This window comes from Balearica regulorum, chromosome 1 (genome assembly GCF_011004875.1).
Source record: "Balearica regulorum gibbericeps isolate bBalReg1 chromosome 1, bBalReg1.pri, whole genome shotgun sequence".
Classification (NCBI taxonomy): Eukaryota; Metazoa; Chordata; class Aves; order Gruiformes; family Gruidae; genus Balearica; species Balearica regulorum.
The window spans coordinates 159,179,198-159,205,609 of NC_046184.1; the positions used below are offsets into that span (position 1 = coordinate 159,179,198).

The 26,412-nt window shown below is 42.7% G+C and overlaps 1 protein-coding gene across 2 annotated transcripts in view; it reads left to right on the plus strand.

Annotated features, from left to right (window-relative positions):
- Nucleotides 1-543: 543 nt before the first annotated feature.
- Nucleotides 544-26,412, plus strand: part of GGACT (gamma-glutamylamine cyclotransferase) — a 31,468-nt gene continuing 5,599 nt past the window's right edge. Inside the window, exons 1-2 of one of the 2 annotated variants that reach the window (XM_075740872.1) lie at nt 567-627; nt 11,578-11,700. The gene's annotated coding sequence lies outside the window, so the exon portion shown is untranslated. Of the gene's footprint in view, nt 628-11,577; nt 11,701-26,412 lie in introns of both variants that reach the window. The other variant, XM_075740866.1, reaches the window with a different exon arrangement.

Consider the following 26,412-nt stretch of genomic DNA (forward strand, 5'->3'; position numbering starts at 1 on the left):
TGGGAAGCTGCTGAAAGGGAGGTAAACAGCCAGGCACTGGGCACACTCCAAGTTTTAACACTTTTGTTTCAGCAGGCTCAGAATCAATCTCTGTCTACAGCCAAAATCCCTGCTATAGAGTAGTCAATACTATTCTAAAATAGTAAGCGTTTTTAAAAGTTCTCTAAAAGCCATATTTGCTGCCTGAGGTTGTGTATTTTGATGGGGTTAGTTACGGCCTCCGGGTCGGAAGGTCCCACCACTGCTACGGGGATTATTTTTTTTGCTGTTGCCGGTTTTTGGGGAGCGGAGTGATTCTTCGCGGGGAGCACAGGGCGCTGCAGCCTGTGCTATCGCCTTCCCCGCTGGCACGGCCTGCCCTGCTCTCCCGCCTCCGGGCCCCGCCGGCCGCTCTGCCCGGGCTTCCACCTCCCCGTAAGGCACGGGGCGGCCCGGGAGAACGACCCCAACTCACCCCGTCCTGCCCCCCCGCAGCCGCGGGGACGGAGGGAGGGAGGGGAGGCCCCGCCCCGCCGCTCCGCCCCGCTCCGCCCCGCCGCCTACTCCCCAGAGAGGCGCCCCGGGACGGGCAGAAGGAGGCGGCCGCAGGCGGAAGCGAAGGCGCGGAGGCACCGGCAGCGCTGGCGAGTGAGTGCCGGGGGGCGGCCGCCGGGCTGGCGGGGGGGGGGGGAGCGCTAGGACCTGCGCCGCCGGGGCAGAGCGGGGGCGGGGCGGCCCGCCCTCGCCGCCACGTGACGCGGCGGCCCCGCGCGGTTCGAGCGGCCGGTGCCCTTCGCGCGCCCTACTTCCCCCGCTCCCGGTGACGCCGCCGCGGAGCTTCCTGCGGCCAGTGAGCCGCTCGCGGAGCGGTCGGCGCGCGCGGCAGGAGGCGGGTCTCCGCAGCAGCCGTTGGGCGGGGGCGTTGCCCTGGCGGTGCCTCACCGCCCGGCCGCGGCCAGCCGTCGCCCGGCGGCCGGAGGGGCAGCGGCGGGGCAGCGCTCCGGCGGGAGGAAGGGGCCCCCCCCCCCGTCACCGGCGGAGAGCACCCCGCCCTGAGGGCTGCGGATCCCGGTGGGGCAGCAGCGCGGCGCGGCCCTGCCGCCGGCTCCTCGCCAGTCGGCGGAGGTGTGCAGGGGCTGGGAGCGGCTGAGCGTCCTCCGCCGCTGGGCCGGGAGCTCCCAGGCCGGGCGCCGCGCTGTCTCTGTCCCCGCGGGGAGCCGGGTGCCCGTGGTGCGTCGGGCCTGTCAGGTCGGAGCAGCGTGCCTCGGCGTGCTGGGGGCTGCTGAAAGGCTTTTGCTGCCGTAACACAACGTAGCTCAGGGCGAGCGACCCGGAGCGCTGAACTCGAAACGGTGCTGAGGGCCAGGGTGATGAGCAGCTCGTGTGCATCCTCCGACCACAAGTGTTCGTTATCATCCAAACACTCATTTTAGGAACATACCCTTGCCTCGTAAGGATTAGTGGAGTGGATTTGAAGAACGAATGTCTAAATTACAGGGAGAACGGAAAGAAAATAGTTTCAGGTTATAGATGAACAGAAGCTGTGGCGGTTGATACCCATGTCATTACAAGATAACGCTTCAGAGAATTAGCTTTTTGCCTACCTTGCTTGGACTAGGCTGTGGGGGTGTTTATCTTCCTTAGCCTCCTGGGTTTTCATTTCAGTATACTTTAATTTCCTGCGTTTTTCTGTATCTGTTTCTGGTTTAGAGTTATCTAAACCTTTTGCTTTTGAGTTAAGGTTTATTTAGCTCTATCTGTGTTAACTCCAGACAATTAACTTCCTCATTTTTTGCTTCAGGGCTTTTTAATTTGCTACTTCTGTAATTTTTGCCATGGTTTGAAAATACCAAGGTAGCAACTTATACAGAGCTTAATGTACAGAGGCACAACTATAAATGTCTCCATGACCATGTTGTTTCATGTAGGACTGCGTGAAGAGTGGACTTGTTTTATATACTCTCTAGTTTAAGCAGGCAGTCAAGCTGGAAAAGCAATTTCTTGACAATTAAAATTGTTCATTGTGTGACATAGGCCATTGAGAGACGCTTTAAATTTCACATGTCTGAATGAAAGATGAGCATATTTCCATCTTTCTTCTTCCCTCCCCTTGAGAAGAGCCTTAAAAACCTAGTCTGTGTCTGTAAAGTGTACGTATCCTCAGCTAGCACTCATCTCCTGCCCTTGCTCCATCACAGCTGTCAAAGTTGTTTGAAAACTAGCACGTCTTGTTACTGAAGTGTATTACAGTATTCTACTGCCATCAGTAAATAAAAGCCAAACAGAACAGATGTCTCTGTTACAGTCTGTCTCAAAACATGAATTGTCAAGGGTGTTACATGTTAAAAAAACGCACTTCCCATACATTGCTACTGTTTTAAAATCTGCACCCTATTGCTGACAAATATTAACTACTTAATATGTGTGTCATACTTCATTTTGCTTGTGTTCTTGCAGCCTGTTTGCTCCTCACTTTTCAAATTACTGTGGTGGTCTGCATCAGCTTTGCAAGCAAGCTTCTTTGAGCTTGTTCATGAGTTTGTTTTGAGACCGCTGGAATAACTGAACAAAGCTTCGCTCTCTCGCAGAAGAGAATGGGTCACGTTGTCGATATCTGTCACGTCATCTGCTCCTTACAAATTTTCTTTTGGTGATTTCTTTATATGTGTGATCAGAGGTTTTTTGCTGATCATTTTCTCATATCAATTCAGGGTAGAAATATTGCTTTGAATGCTTCACTTACTGCAGTGTCTGCTTTTTTATCCTTTAGAAAGGATCATCATGTCAGTTCATGCTTTCCTGAGCTGATTTTTGACGTGGAAAGCTAGATGCCCCCGGAGAGTACCGAGCACAAACCAGGGCTGGTTTTGCACCAGGCGTCCTGCTGTCTCTCCCACCCGCTGCTAGGCTGAGCACAGCCTCTTCGCTTGAAAAAGCGTCGCCTACTGTTGGCTTTAGCCCTGCTCTGAGGGGGAGGCTGGGCTGGGTGACCTTCAAAGGTCCCTTCCAACCAACGTTCCTCTCGCTCTGTCTATACGTTTTCATGACTCCCAATAGTAACCCAACTACCTATTTCAAAAGAAGTTTCCTCTTGAAAATTACTTTGATCTGACCGCTGATGTAACCACGATTTTTGCCTGTTCTGCTTCTGTTGTTCATATAGTTGTGTTTGCTCTTCTTGGGGAACTTTTGGGAAATGAGGTTACATGACTGCCTGATCTACATTTTGAATTTGGGAGCGTAGGTGCGGGCACAAAGGTGTAGTCATGAGGGTGTCATGAAGTGAAATAAGAGAATAATAAATTCTGGGGTATGTTGTGGCATTTGCTTTCTGCTACTAGCTCTGGTACACTTTTGCTCTCTGATGGATTAGCCAAATTACTTTTCTGTGTAATCATAAGCAGCATTAATAGTTACTGTCATAGCCAAAAATACACTGTAGTTCTTGTCATCTCTTTTGGAGCAATGTACTTTTTTTTTTTTTCCTGTTCAAGTCTTGTTGTATGTTTCTCATGCTCTAAAAGCATATGCTCTTTGAACTTGAGCCTGGTTAAATAATTTTCATAACTCTCTTAAGTGGAACTGAATGTGAAACTTGCATAACATTTTAAGTGATGCAAACTGCTTAAGCAGAGAACACTTGCCATGATAGGATGCATTTTCTATATGAACTGGTGCTACCTTTCTTATCTTTCAAAATATTTTTTGCAGCATTCTGCCAGAGAGGGTAGGTATTACATAGATAATTTAATAAGAGACAGAGGAGATGTATGGATGTAGTCATGTCATTGAGTTTGCAAATGTAATAGCTTTTTTATTCTGTCTGTCTAAAGAGTGTGCTTAATACTTTTTTTTTCTTCAAAAATAGAACTACTGAAGCAGTAGTAAATCACTTTTTTAAATCAAGGTCTGTAGCTGGTTAGAATTTTCTGCTCTTTTTCGCTTCAAAAGTTTAATTACATTTTATGGACCATGTCAGATACAGCTCTCTTTTCCTCACTTCCGAAAACCAATTAACGCTGAAGAAGGACAGACTACACCAGCATAATATAACATTGTCTTGATTTACCATTATAGTGTTTTTCAAGAATGCCCTTTATGTTAAGATTTTTAGCCATTGTAATTTCTTTAAGTGTGTCAGCTATTTGCTCTTAACATCTTGAGAAAACATATTGAGTATTGCTGTCACTCCTGATTTATAAGACACCTCTTTTCCTTTGGAATTACCCATATATCCACCTCTCTCTGCAACGTTTTGACTGTAATTGCTCATGCCCTTTACAAACAGCCAGAGTTACCATCGTATTGCTGATGTCTGGCAGAAGTGCTTGGCCACGTAGAATCGCTTTTTCCCCTCCCTTCCCCCAAATATTGCCTTTTCCCAGCACTGTATGTTGCCGCCATAGCTGCGAGGGAGATCATCCCACCTGTGCCAGGCTTCAGATGTGCGAGAGGATCTGTATTAGGACAATACTTCAATTTTAAATGTATGTGCTATCAAATAATACCAGAGTAATTACAAGTCTGTTTATCTTCTTTCCCTCCACTCATTTTGTCTAGCCTGATACAGTCCCACAGCTGTTACCATAGTATAATTCAGGCTGGAAGGGACCTTGAGAGTCTCTAGCCCAACCTCCTCATTCAAAGCAGGGTCAGCTGTGTGGGCAGACCAGGCTGTTCAGGGCTTCGTCCAATGTGTCTTGAAAACCTACAGGGACAGAGGCTACGCAACCCCTCTGGGCAGCTTGCGTCAATGTTTGTCCGCGTCATGAAAGCCCTTCTCCTTGAATCTAGTCGGGGCCTCTCTTGTTTTGGTTTATACCTGTTGTTTCCCCAACTCCTGCGAGCGCCGCTGTGAAGAGCCTAGCTGCATCTGCTGGATAACTTCCTCATAGGTATGGGAAGACTGCTATTAGGTCACACCAAAGCCATCTTTTCTCAAGCTGAACAAGCCCAGTCTCCTGAGCTTCTTTTCACAGAGCATGTGCTTCCAGCCCGTGACCATCTGAACTCGCTGCAGTTTATCAGTCTCTTCCTTGTACTGGGGAGCCCCAAACTGGATGTGGTTTTGTAGGTGCGGTCTCATGAGTGTCAAGTAAAGGGAGATCATCACTCCCCTCAATCTGCTGGCTGCGCCCCCATTAATACAGTGCAGGGCGCTCGCCACCTTTGCTGCTTTCTTTGTTCATCAAGGTGTATTCGTGAGTTTTAAGGTAAGGATGATCAAGGTGAATGATTGAGATATTAGAGGAAACATGGATCCCAGCCAGCATCATCCTGACTGCTGTATTGCACTTCTGGCTGAGTCCTGGCTCTCCAACACCAGTCAGGGGTTTACCTTTCCTGTTAGTGAGGAAGGAGACGTAGATGTTCATCCCTCATCACAGGTCTGAAACTCTCACTGTTTGGTTATATTTTCCACAAGTCTCAGGAATACTTGTTGGTATTATGTTACTTTCTGGTAACAGTATTGTGGACAATTTGAATAGTGTTTTGGAATGGTAGTACAAAACACTTCTCTTTTCTCCAAAATATTTTTTGCTGCTGATCTGGACTCAGTCTTCTACAGTTCTTCTCTTGTATCTCTCCATATCCTGGGTATCAACCTGTACCTCTGCTGCGGCCTTCTGCATCACAGGGAGTAAGAGTTGTCTGCCTATCTAGTGGAATATGTCATTTGATACATTTTGCCTTTTGGTAGGCAGACCAGTTTGTGTACGGGACTTTAGAAAAAAATAAAACCTTAATTATTTACTGACACATAGTACTGAGAAGAATTGTGGGTTTGGACCTCACCACTGTCCCCCTCTTTCGTCTACTTCTTTAAATGACAGACTTGCATTTGAAATGTGAGTTTCATTTGTAGTTGTGGCAAGAGTTGTGGCATGTTTCTTTACATCAACTGCTGAAGCCTAAATGACCAGTCTAGATTACAAACTTTAGGAAATTAAAGTTAAGTGAGGTGAATACTACCCTCTTGTTCATAAGAAGTTATTAATAGCATTCTTTCTGAATTCTTTTACATTTTACCGAAGTGTTTGTTGTTTAATTGCATATTTAAAAGGCTACAGTATGGACACTGAATTTTATCACTAAAATCAGTATTTAATTTAATTGTGTCTATGGATTCTATGCACTGTAACTTCTGTAAATAACAGTTTTGTTGTTGCTTGGATCTCAGAATGTGTGAATTTCTGTAGAAATCAAGGGTAACAGGTTAGATTATTTCCCATCAGGAGAGGCACAGTCCACATATACAGTAATACTGAAAGCTAGAAGGAAAATAGAAATAAACCAATTTTCTTCAAAACATTGCTGAGAAAAATTATATTGGAAGTGAGACTGGAAGTGAGAAATGAGGGTCTTGTTTTGTTTTTTTGTTGGAAGAGTGGTGACTGTGGTGGTTTTGAATGACATTTAGACCTAGTCATGAACAAGGGATTCATGTTAGTTGTGATATGAGAATAAGGCCATGACAGAATTTCATTAGCTAATAGCTTAATTAGAAGAAATTATAGGTTTTAATGTAGAAGGAAATGGTAGGTAGCTAGGCCAAAGTACATAAAGGGCCCCGCTTGAAGTTGTAATTCTCCTGTCTTTAATTTTGCTTTTATTCTTTAAATTAACTCTTTTAATTCTTTTGTTAGCTTTGTCTTTTTTAAGCTAATTTAACTAATTGTTCGACCTGCAGTTCACTGTGGGTGCTGGAATAAAACATTTCCGATTCTGGTAGCACATAGCATGTGCTTCAAGCTTGAAAGGAAGCATTTAAGGCTGTTTAATCATTGATTTAGTATTTACAGTTGCAATTATTAAACTAGAAGTTACAAAATAATTGGTATCACAAGAAAGCAAACTTGCAGGCTCCAGTGGTTTGCAAGTCCAGAAGTGCAATTGGAAGATGTTGCCCAGTAAAGTAACTGTTTCTGTGTCAACATCTTTACAGCTGTCCAGTAAGGAGATACTGGCCCCTTCTTTGGGATTTCTTTAGTTTTAGCTTGTAAGACAGCACGTAATTGCTCTTCCTCATGCAGCCTATCTCCATGCTACTAGTCACCAGCCTTCGTTTTTATTTATTTTCCGGTGCTCAAGGGGTTAGGGGGCTGTACACCAGCGATACATTGAATGACTCCCAGAACACAGTCTGTTATCTGGATTCACCCAAACCAGTTCACCTGGACCGAGAGGATGTTGTTCTACAGTGAGGCAACAGGTTCTTACCAGTGTTTTGGTCTGGGCCAAAATGGGAATCCTTCATGGGTTTTGTTAAAAGCTCATGGAGAAGGAAGAGAAATGTTAGGATGCTAGAGAAGGGGATTAATAACCTAGTTACAAACTGAAGAGAAAATTACTGGATTCAGGTTTTTATCATTGAGATAGGATTTAAGCTCGCAATAGGACTTGTTCAGAAAAGAACTGTTATCAGAATATGTGGGTGGAAAAACTGGAGACAGCTAAAGAAAAGAGTTTTAAGCAATAGCAGTTGGGTACAGATGATCAGATGAGGGATGAAAAAGAAAAAATTACTTGCCATGGTTGCCAGCTGAGATGTGATGGTCTTGGATTTATAGATAGGGTAGAAGAAGGATATAGGCATTAGGTTTCGTTATTCCCCTGACTGCATGCCTGCACAGGTGCTCAACGGAGATTGTGGCTTGAAGAACAACTTAAGCCCAAACTTATTCTGGGCAAAAGAAGAACTCTAAAGAGGATGCAACAACCCTAAAGAGATTAGGAAAGTTTAGGGAAAAGATTACTAGAGATTACTAGGTGGAAAATGTAATCTTGGAGTCAATGTCAGCATTTAAATATGTTCAAGAGCATATATCAATTGCAATTGATTTTCTTTGAGGCTATCAAAACTTAGATTTTCTGTAGAATGAGTAAGTGAGAATTGAGCTCAGTGTTGCATAGTATTTTCACTGAAAGGAGATGGAGTACAGCACACATATGAAGCGTGGCAACGTGTGCTTCGAAGCAGTGCTTTAAAACTACATCACTCTGCACAACGCTAAGTCCTGCTTTGTCTTGTGTTGCCCATAAGATGTGGAGATACCGTTTGGTAAGTATTACATTGGGATGTGGGCATAGGAGAATAACTAAACTGAATTTAGATGGGGTTGCACTATATTAGGAGAATTTATAAATAACTGAGAAACAATATGAACGAGAGAAATGTTTCGACACAATTTATGGAGTGGAGCCCCGGGCTTAATCTTGCTTTAGCTGAATATTACGTAGGGAGTACGTCCCAGCAGGACGCTTATTATACACATGCACGTTTCGCACATCAAACCGCTAACCTGCTGTAAGGCTGCAGTGCTTGCTGTCATGTAGTTCAAATATACCAGCTATGAAAACTTTCAGAATATGAATCCAGCCACTAGCCAAATCTTACTAAAGCTTTCTGAAGCTCATTTCAAACATGAAAAGTAACACAAAGTTAGATGCTTCTGAACTTTGTCTGGTTGGGAAGAGCATCTTTGGGAACGGTGATATGAAGAGCTCAGAAAGAAGAATCTCTGCCTTCTGTGGACTCTGAATAGAAACCTGTTCTCTTAACTGTTGTCTCTAACACGAGTCAAATTCAAGAGGAAGTGAACAGAAAATAAACATTTAAGGGATTTAAATTATATTTTAGGTTAATGTTTTCTTTCTTTGGATTAAACTGTCGTAATGCAGTGGGCCTTATTTCGTGATTGTAGTTTCAGACATAATATATTTGTCAGTAATGTGATTATTTATGTATGTAGTTATGTGAAGCTTCAGGAAACCTGCTTAACAGAAACAAAACACCCTGGAGAAGATAAACAGGTGCATTAAAGGGAGAAAAGAGTTGTTTGGTGTTTTTCCGTCTTTCTGGTATGGGGCTTTTTAATGAGATATGCTGCCTGTTTTTTCCTCTCTTCTATTCTTGTTTATATTTACCTTTATTTATCTTGTCGAAATATCAAGAAATTTAGGTCAAAATATATCTGGATCCATCTGCTCATCTAGTCTGTTCTTTTACTGCTAGTAGTTATCATATCTTTTAATTAAGTATGCTTAATGACAGTTTACTACATTAATGGGTGGCATCAAGTATCTTTAATTTCATACGTGATGACCTTACTAATGCAGAGAAGGTTTTTTCCTAATTTCCATATATCAAAACAATAATTTAATCTCTTTAATTTGTCAAATTCTATTCTATATGTCTTATCTATAACTTCTGTTTCGTTGTTTTAGGTGGAAACTCAACTAGGCTCTATAATTTAGCTGCCTTTTGCAGAGATATATTATCACAGTCATGTTATGAATACAGGAAATGTTTACTCATTGGCACAGTGATCCATTTCAGTTTTGAGTCTTGTTAACTACAGTTATTCTTTTGACAGAAGAACTTTGTGCTCTAAATCTTATGACAAACTTAAAAAATTATAAAGTCCACGACTGACCTTTCAGTTCTAGGTTCATCAAATGTTTTAATTTTTATTTTGTTTCTTTGTGGTTGACCATCAATGTAACCTGATTTTTAAACAGGGATCTGCAGAGTGGTGCAGCAGACACATCACCTGGTTGGTATGATACTAGAAGTAAGGAGCAGGTGATACTGCCTTTAGGATAATCTGCCTTTCATGACCCTGTCAAATCAGGTAATTCATTTTTACATCAGACAGGTCAAAAATTAATCTATTGGGCTAATTTTTGAGATTATATATGGGATGGAATATTTTTGACACTGCCGCCACCATTCTCTGGTTCTCTGGTTCACTACCCACTTAGTGGGCTAGCCCACTAAGTCCATCAGCCCAACTACATTATCAGCTGGATTTTTACTTTGGGTAGTAGTGATGCCTTAGGAGTGTGTTCAGAGTGTTAGGAAATATTTTCAGTGACGGTGGAGCAGACAGTCTTAAGACTAATGATTTTGTCTCTTACCAGGAATAAACTCCCCAGTAATCTTAATCACAAACCTGTGTAGCTTTCTAACTGAGAAGCAGAAGCTTCAGAGAGGGAATGGTAACAGTGAGCTGCGCAGCTGTTCTTGAGGCTGTGGCAGTGCAGTCTGGGGTCGTTCTCGCACTTTGCCTTCTTTCAGTGCTTTAATCAGCCAGAGATTTACAGCTGGCCTGGCAGTGCTTTACCTTTGAGCCAGACGTACCTCATGTGTACCAGATCCAGCCAAAGCCACTTCAGGACTAGCAGCAGTCTTTGGCTGCGCCATCTCCTAGAAAGTAGAAAAATCAGATTTGTGCCCTCTGTCCTGAGGGCTCATCCCACATATCTTAAGAGCGTTTGGTCTTGTTTGGCCTTTTGAAGCTGGATCACAGCACAGAAAGCACTGCAAGATTCGTGGGGTCAGAGAGCGTTCAGTGTAGTACCTTGGGATTATATCTTAGAGTGTATTTAGGAGGCGCTATGTGGAGCAGGAATGAAACAACATTTCATTCTCTCTTCTCAGGGTTATTGCTTTTTGGGGAAAAAACCTTCCAGAATCAAGTAATTGCATAGTGTACCATCTATAAACAGGCTGAGAGCAGGGAGTGGGATTTAGAAATCTCTTCTTGAAGTAACAGGAATCTAATGACTGGGTGAAAGAATCAGTCTCCCTAAGTCTAGTATTCCTTTCCATGCATAGCATGTGAATCAAACTGCCTTTTATTTTTACTATTTAAAGGAGACCTGTCCAATTCCTTGGCAAAAGGCGAGTTTGGCAGTAGCAGTGTTATTTCTCATAGAGATTTGACTGACTTGCTGTTTAGGTTAGTAGCGAAGGATTCCCAACCTTCTGGATGGTTGAGGCTCTTCCTAGGCGCTGTGCTTACCAGTAAATGGTTAGTCTTTCCTCGTGTCCATCTTTGGAGTTTAAGCTCGTTGGGTCTTCTGTCCAAGTAGATGCAGAAAGAAGCTTAGTGCCTCTCTTTTTCTATTACAGTATGCTTTCATATACTTAAAGGCACAACCCTATTTTCTCTAAAATAAGTGAACACAGTACAGTCTCTTTTTTTTCCTCTATAGGTTGTGTTTTCTTGACCTGTGATTGTTCTCTCTCTTCTTTCTGTCCAACTGATCACATTTCTCTAGAAGTACAGTGATCAAAGCTGGACATACTACACTATTTTTGACCAGATCAGAGCAGGAGATTATGTTCACGTGTCTTACTAATGATGCACTCGTTTGTACATAAACATTAGGATATTTTTTCCAAGAATACCACATTGTTGACTCATGTTGAGTTCATGACCATTCTAACTGCCAAATCTCTTTCTGTAGAACTGCTGTTACGCTAATCTTTCCCCAGATTTTGTTTATGCAGTTGATTATTCCTGGCTAATCTTAGAACTCTGCACTAGCTTTACTTGAATGGCTGCTGCAGAGCAGAGGCTTGCAGTTGTGTCAATAGCCTTGTGCACAGCCTTTTGCATTGTGGCATTGCCTGCATCTTTCACAGCATTGAGTATTTTCATTACCAGTGTTTCCCTGCTACTGGAGTGAATATAACAAATTTTCTACATATGTCCAATTTGAGATGAACCTCTGAGGAATATTAAATAGTCTTTCTAAACAGTTTTTTACCGAAGTACCGACAGTTCTTGTTAAATCATCTTTTTCTAGCTTGCTTGTGGGAATATCATGAGCAACAGTGTTGAAAGTTCTACCAAGGTCAAGATCAATAACTAATATAGACCAAGATAGATGACTGCTTTTCAGCATCTGCACATCTTACCAGCTGTAGAGGTAGGAAGCTACTTCTGTACATATTCTAAATATTAATTTTTATCACTAGAAGTTCTGCATCCCTTCTGTCTCCCATAGGAACTGACACTGGAAATAGTAGGTGTCTCCATCCAAGTGGTGTCTCCTAGGTCTGCCTTGGCAGTCTTTTCCTGCTTAGCCTCTCCTGCGGAGCGCAGGTCAGGCAGGAGATGTCGGGCTACTCTGCTGAGCAGCTCTAGACAAACCTTTTTGACCTGTGCATTACTTCACCAGTTGTACTTCACTTCTGCTCCTGTTCTGATTCAGTGACCACTGAATGCTTTTATCTTTTGGGAGAAAGGGGTCCTTTAAGACTTGTTTTTGGTTTGTTTTGGTTTGTTTTGGTTTTTTACCTTTTAAAAAGGTATGAGGGGCTAGGAAGTCCTAAAATAACTGACACTTGTTTTACAGAAAACTTCTGGTGTTTGTTTGGTTTTTTTGTTGTTGTTGTTGGGGGGTGGTGGTTTTGAAATGCTGCAAAAGCTGGACAGAACAAGCGGTGGTGTTCCACTAAATAAATCATGCATGTAAAACCTGTCTAACTCTGTTAGCTCACCAGACTTAGGTAGTCTCTTTTAAAAATTACTTGTTTATGTTAACATCTGTTTAAATCAAGCAATTGGGAGAAAAGCATGCCTCTTCTCAGGCTTCAGCTTTTTTCCTGCTTTCCATGACATTTTTTTCTTTATATGGGGTTATGTTATTTGATAGCAGTATTCAAGGTTGTGTTGCTTGCCTATCTTCTTTTTAGGTGATTTGATCTTCTATCATCAAAAAAGCTGTGTGTCCCCCCCTGCCCAGTTAAGAGCTAGTAAGTGCTTGCTGGAGCATAGGGATCTCCTCCAAACATTGTCTATGGATCCTAGATATGTGTTCACCTGAAAATCATAGAATCATAGAATGATTTGGGTTGGAAGGGACCTGAAAGACCATCTAGTTCCACCCCCCTGCTGTGGGCAGGGACACCCTCCACTAGACCAGGTTGCCCAAAGCCCCATCCAACCTGGCCTTGGACACTTCCAGGGAGGGGGCATCCACAACCTCTCTGGGCAACCCGTGCCAGTGCCTCACCACTCTCACAGTGAAGAATTTCTTCCTAATATCTAATCTAAATCGACCCTCTTTTAGTTTAAAGCCATCACCCCTTGTCCTATCATTCCATGCCCTTGTAAACAGTCCCTCTCCAGCTTTCCTGTAGGCCCCTTCAGGTACTGGAAGGCTGCTATAAGGTCTCCCCGGGGCTTTCTCTTCCCCAGGCTGAACAATCCCAACTCTCTCAGCCTGTCCTCGTAGGAGAGGTGCTCCAGCCCTCTGATCAGCTTCATGGCTTTCCTCTGGACTCGCTCCAACAGCTCCATGTCCTTCTTCTGTTGGAGGCCCCAGAGCTGGACACAGTACTGCAGGTGGGGTCTCACAAGAGCGGAGTAGAGGGGCAGGATCACCTCCCTCGACCTGCTGGTCACACTTCTTTTGATGCAGCCCAGGACACGGTTGGCTTTCTGGGCTGCAAGCGCACACTGCCGGGTCATGTTGAGCTTCTTGTCCACCAGCACCCCCAAGTCCCTCTCCTCGGGGCTGCTCTCAATCCATTCCCCGCCCAGCCTGTAGCTGTGCTTGGGATTGCCCCCCACCCGTGTGCAGGACCTTGCACTTGGCCTTGTTGAACTTCATGCAGTTCGCATGAGCCCACCTCTCCAGCCTGTCAAGGTCCCTCTGGATGGCATCCCTTCCCTCCAGCGTGTCAACCACACCACACAGCTTGGTGTCGTATAGAATTCCTGGTTTGGTGTTAGCCTTTTTGTTCTAGCTTTAAAATCCACACTAGTTGGACTGAAACCTATAGAAGCCCCTACATCTTACTGAAAAAATACTGAAAGACAATATGACTTTTGGAAGGTCTGCAGTAGGAAACTTGTGTAGTTCGTAGAAGGGAAGCGTCAGTCTGAATGTTTTTACAAAATAAATTACAAATATCTTGACTACATCTTCCTCTGTTTTCCAATACAGAATTTTCTTTCAGAGTAGAATCAAAAGGTTCTGAAGTCTCTAAAGTATTGCATTCATTTGTTATAATACAGTATTTTCAATCTTCCTTGTATAACAAGCTTATGACTCTTCTTTCAAAAGTTCAGGATTCTTTCACTAATTAATTTGAAAAGCTGTATTTAAAAAAAAAAAAAGCACAACTTAAATCTTATACCAGTTGATCTAACTGCCTGCCATAATTCCATTTGGAATAAGCATCAAAAACTGAGAAAGCTTTCATTCTCTTATGCCTGTTATCTAAAGTTTAAAGCAAATAAATACATGTACTTTCTCATTATTTTAATGAAATACAGGGTTACCAGTTCTGATTCTCTTTGTATTTTCCATGAATTTGTCAATTTTTTATCGGCTCTGTCTTGCTGATAGAGTGGGAGGAAGGAGAGACTGAGATTTAATTAAATCTTCTTTGATAGTTAATTTTTTATTTTGTATCATCTTGGCGATTCAAGAAGCTCCAAACAATAATCAATCAAAATCACTCCCCTCTGTCTATTCTTAGTGGAATCATCATAATAACCAATTAATACAGCCCTAGACTAGACAGAAAAGCAGCGATTAGCCAGTACAAAAATCGATTGCAATTAGCTAAATTCTGGTGTAGCAGAAGTCACCAGTTAAAGCCTTTTTGCAAAACAGGTGTAGGATTTAGCTTGTCCAAAATATGGTGATACAGCAGAATTTTTCACTTTGTTTTAGACCTCTTCTGACCTTGACTGAAGGATGAAGGCTTTTAGACACCTTGAGTTTCATATTTAAAATGACCTGTCATGGTCAGTTAACTGATAATGTGTCATTTAATGACAAAAATCATCTATGTGCATCGCTTCCCATAATTTTCTATGGTTGCACTTCTTTTGAAGTATTACTGCCCTAAAAATCAAAGCACACACAACTGCAGAGCATTTTAGAAATATACGGCGTTATTCTGGTGACACCAGGTGTTGAAAGTAAAAAATGTAATGCATTATGTATTCAGAAGCATGCCTTTATTAATTGATAGTTATCGTGGAGTAAATGGTGAACTGATGAAACTTTGTCATTTGACAATAATTTGAGTTATCTATTTTAAAAGAAATGTTCACATGTTGAAAATCAGAAGTGATTTTTAAGCTATATCAAAAAGACAAAAATAAATTCTTGTATGGCTTCTCTTCTTCCTGTGTCTTAAGTAATATGCTGTTTCTTGATTTACATCTAATGTAACTCTAATTTTATGATTTAATTTTTCTTTAGTTAATTAGCATCAGTAAGTGATTATTTGCTTAAAGAATGCAGAAGTAAAATTAATCGAGATTTCTAAATGTCCCTAGATACTGTCTGTCAAATGTGGGACAAATGATGTTTGGAATAATAACATATATCTGTGTTTGGGGATTGGGAGTTACCAGAGACTGCTGTACTACATGGTTGGGCGGGAGAAGTGGCACTGGGAGGGCAGTGATTGATTTGTTCAAGAGCTGAAATGTAACTTTCTACTGTCAAGTTGGACTAAGCAGTTACTAAATAATGTTGGGTGCATTTTCAACATTGTATGGATAATGTTTATCTTTAAAATTTTCAGTTAACATCATTGTAAGTCCAAAAATATATATGCTTAATCTGTAAAATCATCCCTTCTTATTTCAGCTTTCCATTGTGAAATGTATTTGATGTGAGGGTGTACAAGTGTTCACCCAGAACTACCTCTTGAAACTCCCAGGCCATAGTTGCTATGAGCCAAGACCTTTCAGTGGAAGCAATCTGTTTTTAAAAGCGTGGCGCTGACTTCTCCGTGGTATTTAGTGAAGGTTCTTCTCTTTAGTTGTGGCAGAAAAATAAATAAGTGGTGATTATAAATTTAAATTAGGGGGAAAGCTACTAACAAGAAAGGCACTTGTTGGTTTTATATCATATAGCAGTTTGTGCTGTTGAAAATGTTTGTTAATCTCAATGCAAGAAGAAAGTTTTCACTTAGAAGGATAGAGAAGTCCTAGGACTTGTTCTTCCTGTTCTACTTATCCTGTTCATTGACACTGAAATTGGAAGAAGTAAAGTATAAGGAAGTGAATTGGAGCATGCTCTACATATTACTGGGTATTTGGGACCTGTTTTTTCAGCTACTTTATATGCTGTCATGATGCAGGAACATATTGCAGATGGAAACCATTTGGTCCATAGAAGGAAAATCCTTCACAAAATTACGTGCTGCTGGAAAATATGAAACTTTTAGGTGCACAGGAACACCTTCAAATCATTAAATACAGACATTCATAACTGCAGAAAAAGATGTATTAGATGCTTGCCCTAAGATAATGCAACTCACACAACTGTAAAAAGAATAACAGTCTGTATTTGCAAGTCTAAGCTGTTCTACCTCTTTATTTTTAACCCTATACAGTGATCAAGGAAACGAACAACTTTCCCGTCTGTGCACTTGTTGAACCTTTCATTGATATTTCTGAGTACCGATGAGGTGACTTTCTTGCGATTTTTCTAAATGAGATTTTTACTAGTACCTTTTGTGATGTCTCCAGTGTTTCCTTGAAATACTTGTTCCAGTTGTGCTGCCCTCTTACAACCATGTCATCGTGATGGCTGGCACATGTGCGTCTTATAGCTGATAAGGATGATGTTCTGTGCTGGTATTTACTTCCAACATCCATGCACTCATTCATGTGAGAAGAGGGAAATCTCTGAATGGGAGTGGTTGGAAAACGAACACGTGAATTTCTGAGGACTGGAAAACATACACGATTATTCTTGAGTATTATTTTCTCCTGGCCTACAGCTTGTTTTCGTTCACTCGTCATTCTGTGATCAACCAAAATATACAAGAGTGTTTCCTTTTCTGACAAAATTACACATCTAATTGGCCACGGGCAGCCAGTAGATACGGTGTTCTTGGATTTTAGCAAATCTACTTCAGGACAAAATGTCCAACACAGAGCTAGACAAGTCCATAATTCATTGGGTGAGCAATTGGCTGATGGGTTGGGCTCAGAGAGTTATAGTATATGAAGTTACATCAGGCTAGTGGCCAGTCACCAGTGGGGTTTCCCAGCGCTCAATTTTAGGGCCAGTGCTCTTTAATGTTTTTGTAAATTATCTGGACGCAAGATTCGAATATGCATTGAGTAAGTTTGTCAATGATACTAAACTAGGAGGAGCTGTGGACTCCCACGAAGGTGGAGAAGCCTTACAGAGAGATCTGGATAGACTAGAGAGCTTGGCAATCCCCAACCGTATGAAATTTAACAAGAGCAAGTGCCAGATTCTCCACCTGGCATGGGGTAATTGTGGTTATAAGTACCAACTGGGGGATGAGAGGCTGGAGAGCAGCCCCACGGAAACAGAGCTGGGGGTTTGGGTTGATGACAAGTTGAGTGTGAGTCACCAGTGTGCCCTGGCAGCCAGAAGTGTCAACCATGTCCTGGGCTGCATCCAGCACAGCATAGCTAGCTGGTTGAGGGAGGTGATTATCCCACTCTACACCGCACTGGTGCTCCTCCACCTCGAGTACTGTGTGCAGTTTTGGGCACCTCAATACATGAAGGACATCAAACTATTAGAGTGTGTCCAGAGGAGGGTGACCAAGATGGTGAAAGGTCTCGAGGGCAAGACTTAAGAGTAATGACTGAGGTCACTTGGTTTTTTCAGCCTAGAGAAGAGAAGGCTGAGGGGTGACCTCATTGCAGTCTACAACTTCCTCAAGGTGAGCAGTGGAAGTGGGGTGCTGATCTCTCTCTGGTGACCAGTGACAGGACATGAGGAAATGGAATGAAGCTTTGTCAAGGGAAATTCAGATTAAACATTAGGAAAAGGCTCTTCACTGAGAGGGCAGTCGGTCACTGGAACAGTCTCCCCAGAGACGTGGTCACGGCACCAAGCCTGTCAGAGTTCAAGGAGCATCTGGACAATGCTCTTAGTTATAATATGGTTTAGTTTTAGATAGTTCTGCAAGGAGAAGGGAGATGGACTCGGTGATCCCTGTGGGTTCCTTCCAACTTGAGATATTCTATGATTCCTTCATTGCCTTCAAGGGATGAGTCTCTAGAAGTTCTTGTCAGTGGTCCCTAAGCATATGTTTCTGCACCTTGTATCATTAAAAGCCATCTTATTTCAATTATACAGTTCACAGGCGATCTAATATGTCTGTAGCATGAACCAGACCTTCTCAGGATGCATCATGCACAGATGCAGTAGGCACACAACTACTTGCGGTAGCAAGACCACTAATAAAATAACATTGATTCCTGAGGAATATGACCAGTAACTTCTGTCTGGTCCTTATTTCAATACAGTCCATTATAATTTCTCCTTAACTAACTCCTTATTCATATATAGTTCTTCTCTATGACTTGATCTGGAGATTTTTTCACTGCATGTTAAAGTGTTTTATTTTACTCCAAGTCCATTGTGTTACTTTTGTCAAAGGAAGTTGTTTTAATTACATTGGTCTGGCTTTTTTGCATTCAGAACCACATTGCATATTATTCCCCTTCTCATTTACTTCCAGTACTTGATTCTGTTCTTCTTCCTTTATCAAGTTAGTAACAGAAATTCCTTCTCAAAGGTCACAGAAAAGAGGCTGCACAGCATGTATAAGGCTATTTTCATTTATATAAACATTTTATTTGTAAATAATTCTATCATCTCATATAAATGTCTATGTAATTCAGATGAATATTATGTAATGTTTTCCTATTAGAGCCAGACCTCTGGTTTAAGATGCCTTTCATTAAAGCTTCCTTCCAGGGATTCGCGACACTGCCAAAGAGACCTTCAATTAGAGTAAATTCTACATACCATCATAAAACTAAAATAGCTTTATTTTTGCAATAGCAAGTGTATATCTGAGTAGAGATATGGAATTATTTCCATCAGTATTTTTTGTGAACCTCTGTGGCTCCAGGAGATTTAAGGGCTTGCATAGCTGGTTTTCCTTGTTCTTCAGTAAATACAGACCTGTGTTAAATTTTGCATCAGACTACAGAACCTGTTTCTCCATCAGAGACCCAATCACTCCTTACCTGAAATAAACATTTCATCAACACATCCTTATAAGACGGAAACAAACAAATTTGGAATCTCTTGTTTTCTTGCTTATCTTTGACTTGACAAGGCAGGAGGATATTTGAGATTCTGGTCAGTACACTTTCTGGATCTGAAACCAATTACTCCAGTGCCTTGCTGAGTGCCATTTTAGGATTTTTTGGATGCCCCCAGAATATGTATTTTTCTTCTGTGTAGAAGGCAGCCAGGCCAGTAAATGTATTTATTTTGAGGTAAGGATGCTTTCCCAGTTAATGAAGAAAGATATGAGGTATTTTTCAGATTTCATTGCAAAACTTTATAAGTCTATCTTGGAGATCAAAAATCAAGACCAGGACAGTTGAAATAACTCATTAGTTTTCATGCTGATATGTGACTTTTTATCTTTTCTATAGTAAACTCAGTACTAATTTCTAAACAGAAGTGATATGCTTTGCTGGGACTGAAGTAATTATATACATCTGTTCATGGTTCTTTGTAGTTTTGATTTGGTGTTCTGTTTTGGTTTGTATTTTCTTACCTTTTATTATATTAGAAAATGGTGGAAGAGGACAATTAAGTCTTTTCATTAAATAAAACTACCTGCATTGCTTATCAAAGTAAGACTTGCATACACATTTAATTAATTAGGCAAATAAAATAACTGCAGTTAGTGAATTAGAATAGAATAGAATCATAGAATCATTGGAAAAGGACCTTTAAGATCATCAAGGCCAACCGTTAACCTAGCACTGCCAAGTCCACCACTAAACCATGTCCCTAAGCGCCACGTCTACACATCTTTTAAATATCTCCAGGGATGGTGACTCAACCATTTCCCTGGGCAGCCTGTTGAGCTGATTTTGTTTTGTTACTAGTGTGTCACATGTTAAATATTATGCTTTTCCACAAATTTGATTCATAGACTGAAAGGATGGTAGGAGTACAGGTATGGTACATAAAATAACAAAAAACAGAGAGGGAAAACCAACACATACACACCCCCCCAAAATAAAAACCCCAACCATATTCAGTTTCTTAGCTTTCAAAAACTTGACATGAAGAAATTAAATAAAGTGGAAGAAAAATATTTCTATATATCACAGAAAGAAGATCTGTTGAAATTTTTGAAACTTTTCAAATTTTCCACTGTTTGTCCAATGGCTGTCCCCACACCAGCGGTTTGAGTTGCTTCAGAGCTGTAGCAGCAAACCAGCGATTCTACAATTCTCCGTTATTATTATATGAATACTCCACTCTTCCTTTTTTGCACCCTTAGTAACCTCAGCTGTGGTCATCCAAGTATCAAGAAGGGCCTCCTTTTCTTCCAGTGCTATCTAGTGGCATGCATACAAATAAAAACCATTAGTGTTATCTTCTGTATGTATACATATGCCATATTATCCACCACCCCTTCCAAAACTCACAAAATTCCTGTGACCCTGCTTCCGAGCAAATGTGCTTGGCCATTACCCTGCACCATCTGTACCCTTCCTGGTTGAATATCTTAAAATATTGTTTGCATTTAAGTCCGGTGGTTCCTCCAGTACAGCTGGTTTTAATCTTCCTCTCCTTTTTCGTGGGCCACTAACACTTTACAAGTGAGGCATGGCTCTGTAGATAATCCTTGTGTGTATACGTCGATGCTGTAAATGTGTATGAAGTGCCTTTCCTTGGCCCCTAAAAGCAGCCTGTAGCTCCCCAAGGAATTGCAGACTGAAAAAAAAACCAACCCAAAACCCAGTATGTTGGGGTATTCCAATGCTTCATTTCTGCCACGTTGATCAAAGGTTTGTGTCTCAGTACCTGGTCCACGCTGGGGTACATAGGTGGTTTCCAGGGGAAAAATAGTTCAGCATTATGTGATGCTGTTCCCAGATTTGTGCCTGGAATTTCTGTTTGGCTCATTTAATGGAGCAGACTTTGTTTCCCCAACGCCCACACTTCCGTTTGGTTCTCAGTGAGGATCGGTGCTGCAGGTTCAGTGACCCCGGGAGCCCGTCCCGGAGAGCCGCCTGCCGGAGCCGTTGGGAAGTCAGGCTGCCACCACCCCACCCAGCCAGGCCCAGCCAGGCCCAGCCACGCTGCCAGGCACTCGCGGGGCTGCCGGCCCTCACCTGGGCAGAGCCCATCTCGACGGCAGCACCATGCTGTGGCACTGGCCAGAGCACAGGCGTAAGATGGCCTCCAGGGCTATGGGCTCCTGCCGCAGGAGGGCTGCTGTTGCTGAATGATGGGGCTTTAACTAACATCTCCTTTCCAGGCTCAGTCACGCTCCCAAAAGGACAAGGGACAGTGCCATGACCTGGGCACCTCTCCCCTCCTCTCAGAGCACTGTTGTGCAGCCATTCACCGTTTCCCGTGTGTAAAGGCACCTCACGATCTCGCACAGACCCCATCTTTTCTCCCTTCCCCTTCTCTCTCTCACCATCTTTTCAGTGTAGAAAAATATGTTCCCATGCCTAGGTACTCAAAGTGTTTGCCGTGTTTCGCAGGCCGGGATGCTCTTCTCGATCCAAAACAGCGAACTGACCGCTCCGGGTATTGGCATGTAAATCAGTGTGCTGACCTCGCGGGGAACCCGTCCAAGCTACAGGCTGTGTCCTGAGTTTCAGGATGTCGGCGGTTTGAAACCCTGGGCTATGCTCTGCATGTCAATGACGGAAACCACTTCAAATTCACAGTAGTGTCTGAAACGGTACCGGCAGCGGGGCTGGCATAGCAGGGCTGCCCTATCAAAAGTTGTTTGCTACTTTTTTTCCTGTAACGGCGATCTGGCGTTTAAAGATAATGCTCTGGTTTGGGTGGGTATTTTTCCCGTTTATGTAGATATAATAAACATTTATGCTAGAGGTGCAAAGATGAGACATTTCTATATATGTAATTTAAATTAATTGTTGTGTACTTGAAACAGCATCATAAGGACCCACCATGTGAGTGGGTTTTTGAGAAGCCATCTAGTCTGCTACCTTACCCTAAGGCAAAATGAACAGTAGTATCCATGATAGTTTGGACAAATATCTATTTTTTCAAGAGTTCTAGTTTTCAAGGCTTCGACACTGTTGGATTTTTGGTAAACGCTTCACATACCAGTTGCCACTCGAGAATAAGATGCTTGAGATATCGTTGTGTTCTTCCAAAACATCCATCCATTGCTCAACAGTAGTCAAAAGGAGTGTGGGAAAGGAGTGTGAATGAAAGAGGAGACATGATTTATGTTTTCAAATATATTCTCAAATATTTAAGTTCTGGTTTCCCTATCTCGAAAATCTATAGGAGAACTAGAAAAGTTAGAGGTGGTGAAGATGATCACAGGTAAGGACTGGTTTTCACTCTGTCAAATACACGTGGACTCATCAGCCTAGACGAGAGCAAGAGCTGAGAAAGTATCTGGTGGCACGGAAGAAGTGCACAGAGACCCCTGGCTCAGAGGAAGAGCCGTCAGATGAAGCGAGCAGGTGGCAGGGGGAAAAAAAACAAACCCAAAACACAAAGCAATCTGCGTCTCGTGCACCCATGTGGAGCGGAGCCACGGGGCTGCCTGGCGTGTGCTGCCGCTGTTGGTGACCGTTCACAGAAGTGGTTGTGCAAGCTCACGGGAGCAAAAGGCCGTTATGCACCATGGCGCTCATCATCGCTGGCTTAGGAAGCGTCTGGACCCAAGTCTGGAAATGCGTCGCTGTCGTCTAGCCCTGTTCCTGTGCTCTTGCTGAGGTATCTGCTGTTGACCACCCTCAGGTAGGGGACAGTGGGCTCACAGGACTTTTTGTAGTGTCTTATTATGGTTGTTCTTATGCCCTGTCTTGTTCTTATGATTAGAAAGCTGTTCCTATCCATGTTAATTATTCTGTGCAGAGATTTTGCTTGGCTGTGTTTTCATGTATGTGGCGAACCAATTGTCCCTTCTGTAAGACCTTCACCTCTATCTGTAAGTGAGTATGCCCCATCTCGTCAGCTCCTGGTCAAGCTAAACAGCCTCTGCTTGTTCAGTCTGTGCCCCAGAAAAACAGTCCTGGACTCTTTTTTCTCAGTGCTCTGCCCTGAGCTCTTTCTAACTGCTTTTGTAGTCAACAAGATTCTGAATTGTGGCAGCAAGAACTTGATAGAGTACTCTCTCTGAGGCTCTAACAATCACTCAATATTATTACTTAATATTAGGACAAAACAGTCAATACTTAATAATACTAATATAATCTCTCTGGGGGACTTCCCCCCCCAACTCAATTTGTCCACATCCACTGACCTTCCATTAGCTTCATCCTCCTTTTCTTGTCCTAATATGCCGGCAATCCCCTCTCGTCTCTGCACTGCCTAGTAATTGTTTGTTAATCAGTCTAACGGTGTGTCCAGCATGTTTCTGCGTCGCATCCCCAGCATCTTTTTTGCATGTGGTGGTTTTATCAGATTGTCACTTGGAGGCCTCTGTAGCTGCTCCTAACAGTCACCTTGGAAATGGAACTCTTTCTGGCAATGGTAAAAATTAATCTAGCAAAGTTACAGTAGAGTTGAAAGTGATTTGAAACGGTTTCAAACAAACAAAAGGCAAATGTTTGTTTGCTGTGCTGCAGAATGGGTGCAAGGCACGGGAGCAACGCTGTGATCAATGCTTGTCCAAAGGAGAGAGAGAGACGTCCTTGCTCTGCCTCCCTGTGATACACACCTCCAAGATCCTCCAGCTTAAATGCAGGCATATTTGTTGTGTTTGGGATGTAAAGTATCCAAAAGTGAAAAGAAAAGTATCATCTGTGAAGTAGGTTAAATGGTGTTTCAGGTAGTGCCCGGTAGCAGCCAGCGTGGCAGTGGTTACTCTAATACTCTTGTTTGTTTTCACAAACCAGCAGCTCGCCGTTTCTGAGCGGACAACTGCTGCGAGGCGACCATAACCTCTTGATTTCAAAGGAGCCATCGTTTCGCTGGTGCCTCTGTGGTTAATGTAAGAAAGGTGTCTTGCCATAAACTTTTTCCGAGGTATTCAGCAAGGTTGGAAAGGGGTCGGCCCGGGCAGGAAGCCCTTGTCTGTGCTATAAAGAAAATAGCAAGCAACAAAATGAAAGCATCAAAGGACCAACAGGATGCGGTCCCAGGAGTCCTCTCTGGCATGTTAGTCCTTCTTGAAAGTTAGCATTGAGTGAAGAGTGACCTTAAAACTCGCTTCATTCAAACAGACTGGGCTCAAGTTTAAAGTTCAAGGCATTTTGTTTTTTCACCTGTTTCCTACAGTTTTAAGAAACTTCTGAAGAATTAATGTGTAACTATATCTGGTCACCGAGCCAACGCAGAGAATTTTTCTCAAGGGAAAATAATGTTACTGTATGGAAGGAGAGAAATGGATACTTTCTGAGTTGGGAGAAAAAGTTTCAAGAAAATAAAACCAAACCCCCTGCTACTGCGATTGCAAACAGCCCTGGAGCCAACATAGTACATGGGCTATTTCTTATTTTATTTTCAAAAGAAGCTAGTAGGATCCAGTAATTAATTGTCTGAATCGTGGTAAAAGGATGTTTATTGTCGAAGCTGCTGCTGCTTGGGAAGCGAGGTCTTGTTTGGGGCACAACCTGGGAGCAAAGAGCCTGGTTGCGGCGGTTCAGCTTCATGTGCAAGCGCGCGCTGACCGAGCCAGCGACTGGCCCGTGGCCGCCCGTCCCTCTCTCACGGCACTGGAGCTGCTGGGCCCTGAGAGGAGAAACTAAAACCCTGACCCAAAACTCTGTCGGTAGTCGAGGGCAGGCGTGAATATGGTGATGAAGCCCTACCACCGCTAATGCCGAGCAGCAGCCCGGGCATCGGTTATGAGTCGCTTTTATTTTCACCCAACTGCATCTTCTGCTTTCATGATCCCGAAGTAGTGACTTTACTTTCTGGTCTTTGCATCTCACGTAATGAAGCAACTAGTAATTGCTCCTGTGAGCAGTTCGGCAGGTCATCTTTCGTAGCTAAAAGAAATAGTTTGGAGCGATGACATACAGATTTCGCTCATGTTTCCCCTTGCCATTAAATTTTAATGATTCTGGCATGAATATTTCATGAAAGTACCTTCTGAATGGGTTTGTTTTGTCCTGGCAGCCAATACTCAGTATGGGGTGGGGGTGGGGGGGGTGGGGGGGGTGGTGGGTGTTTGGGTTTTTGGTGAGTTTTCTTTTCCTCTTAGGTGGTTTAATGTAGGTAAGAAGCATCAAGCTAGATTAAGTGAGAAAAGGCAACTTCTTCTTGGTGATTCAGTGAAGGGATGCCGTCTATAACTCTTTTCAGCTGCTTTGTAAAGTCTGTGAAATGACCCTTAAGTAAAATTCTGCTCTTTACTCTCCTGCCACAAGGTGGCTAAAAATGTTTTGAAAGCCCACAACATGAAAGTGCCAGAGATGATGCTAATACATCTAACAGCCTTTTGGCATCGCAATACATGGCGCACAGGAGACCAGATTTATTTCACAGAAAATTGTATATGTCTTACTTATATGGAGCAATGCTCAGAAAATGTTTTCACCAAGTTTATTTCAATTGCTCCTCAGCTGGGGTTGTCTGGGCTTGGCTTTGGGTTGTTTTTTTCTTTTTTAATAAAAGGAGAAATTGCACCCAGCCCATCCCACATGAACAACACGGCCGTGGGCCGCAGCGATGCGACGGGGAGCTCCACAGCCGCCTGCCTGCGAAGCCACAGATTTACCAGTACGGCAGCCTCACGGCTTGTTTGTAACCACAAACTGTGGTTGGAACTTCAGATTCCCACTCCATCTCCACTTGCGCTGCCTGCGGAATCCATCTGCTCAAATGCTAAATGGGAAACACTTCTCCAAACCCGGGTTAGCTAGGTTTGTTGTTGCGGAATCTTGTAGGACCTGCACTGGGATGGTGGGTGTGCTTCTTTACGTCGATGTTAATGTAGTATTTCTGAATAGCCAGCTGCTGTGCCATCAGAATTTCTGATTTCTGGAGGGGTAACACTCTTCCCTGCAAACTTTTTGGATGCTTATCTCCAGCTGTACAGTAGGGACAGAGCTTTTGTTTAATGGAAATGAAGCATATCTTTTTCTTACAGATGCACCACTTGCTATTGAGCTTTTTTATGTGCGTTTTAGGTTTCCCTTTTTATTTTTTAACTTATTAACTCTGACAAGTAACCTCTTGGTTGTGAACAATTTAATTCACAATTCATTTTTCTGATTCAAAGTGAACACGAGTGCCCTAATCCCCTAATGGGAATTAATTGCATGTTTCAGTGCTTAACTCTGATCCTTTCTCAATCCCCACTGGGACAAGTTTCTTCCTGAAGGATCTGTGTTTGTTATTCAAAACACAATCTGAAAGGTAATGATTTTTCTTATAAAAGGGAGTCAGACCGACTGAATATTAATGCTCTTTTTATTGTGAAGGAATGAGCTGCATAAAAAAAAAACCCCACAACTCGTTTATGTCATGAAGGATAAATTACGCTGAAGTATATCTGATAAAATACAGGGAAAAAAATCAGCATGGTCTTTTTTCCTTAAGTGAAAGCTGTTTGCCAGTAACTAAAGGCACGCACCATTTTTGCCTGGAAAACTGTACTCTGTTACAGAGAAAAACTGTTTACTTCACCAAGGGGGAAATTGCTTTGCTACAGTGTATTTTAAATGACACTGCTCTTGGCCAGCAACGTAC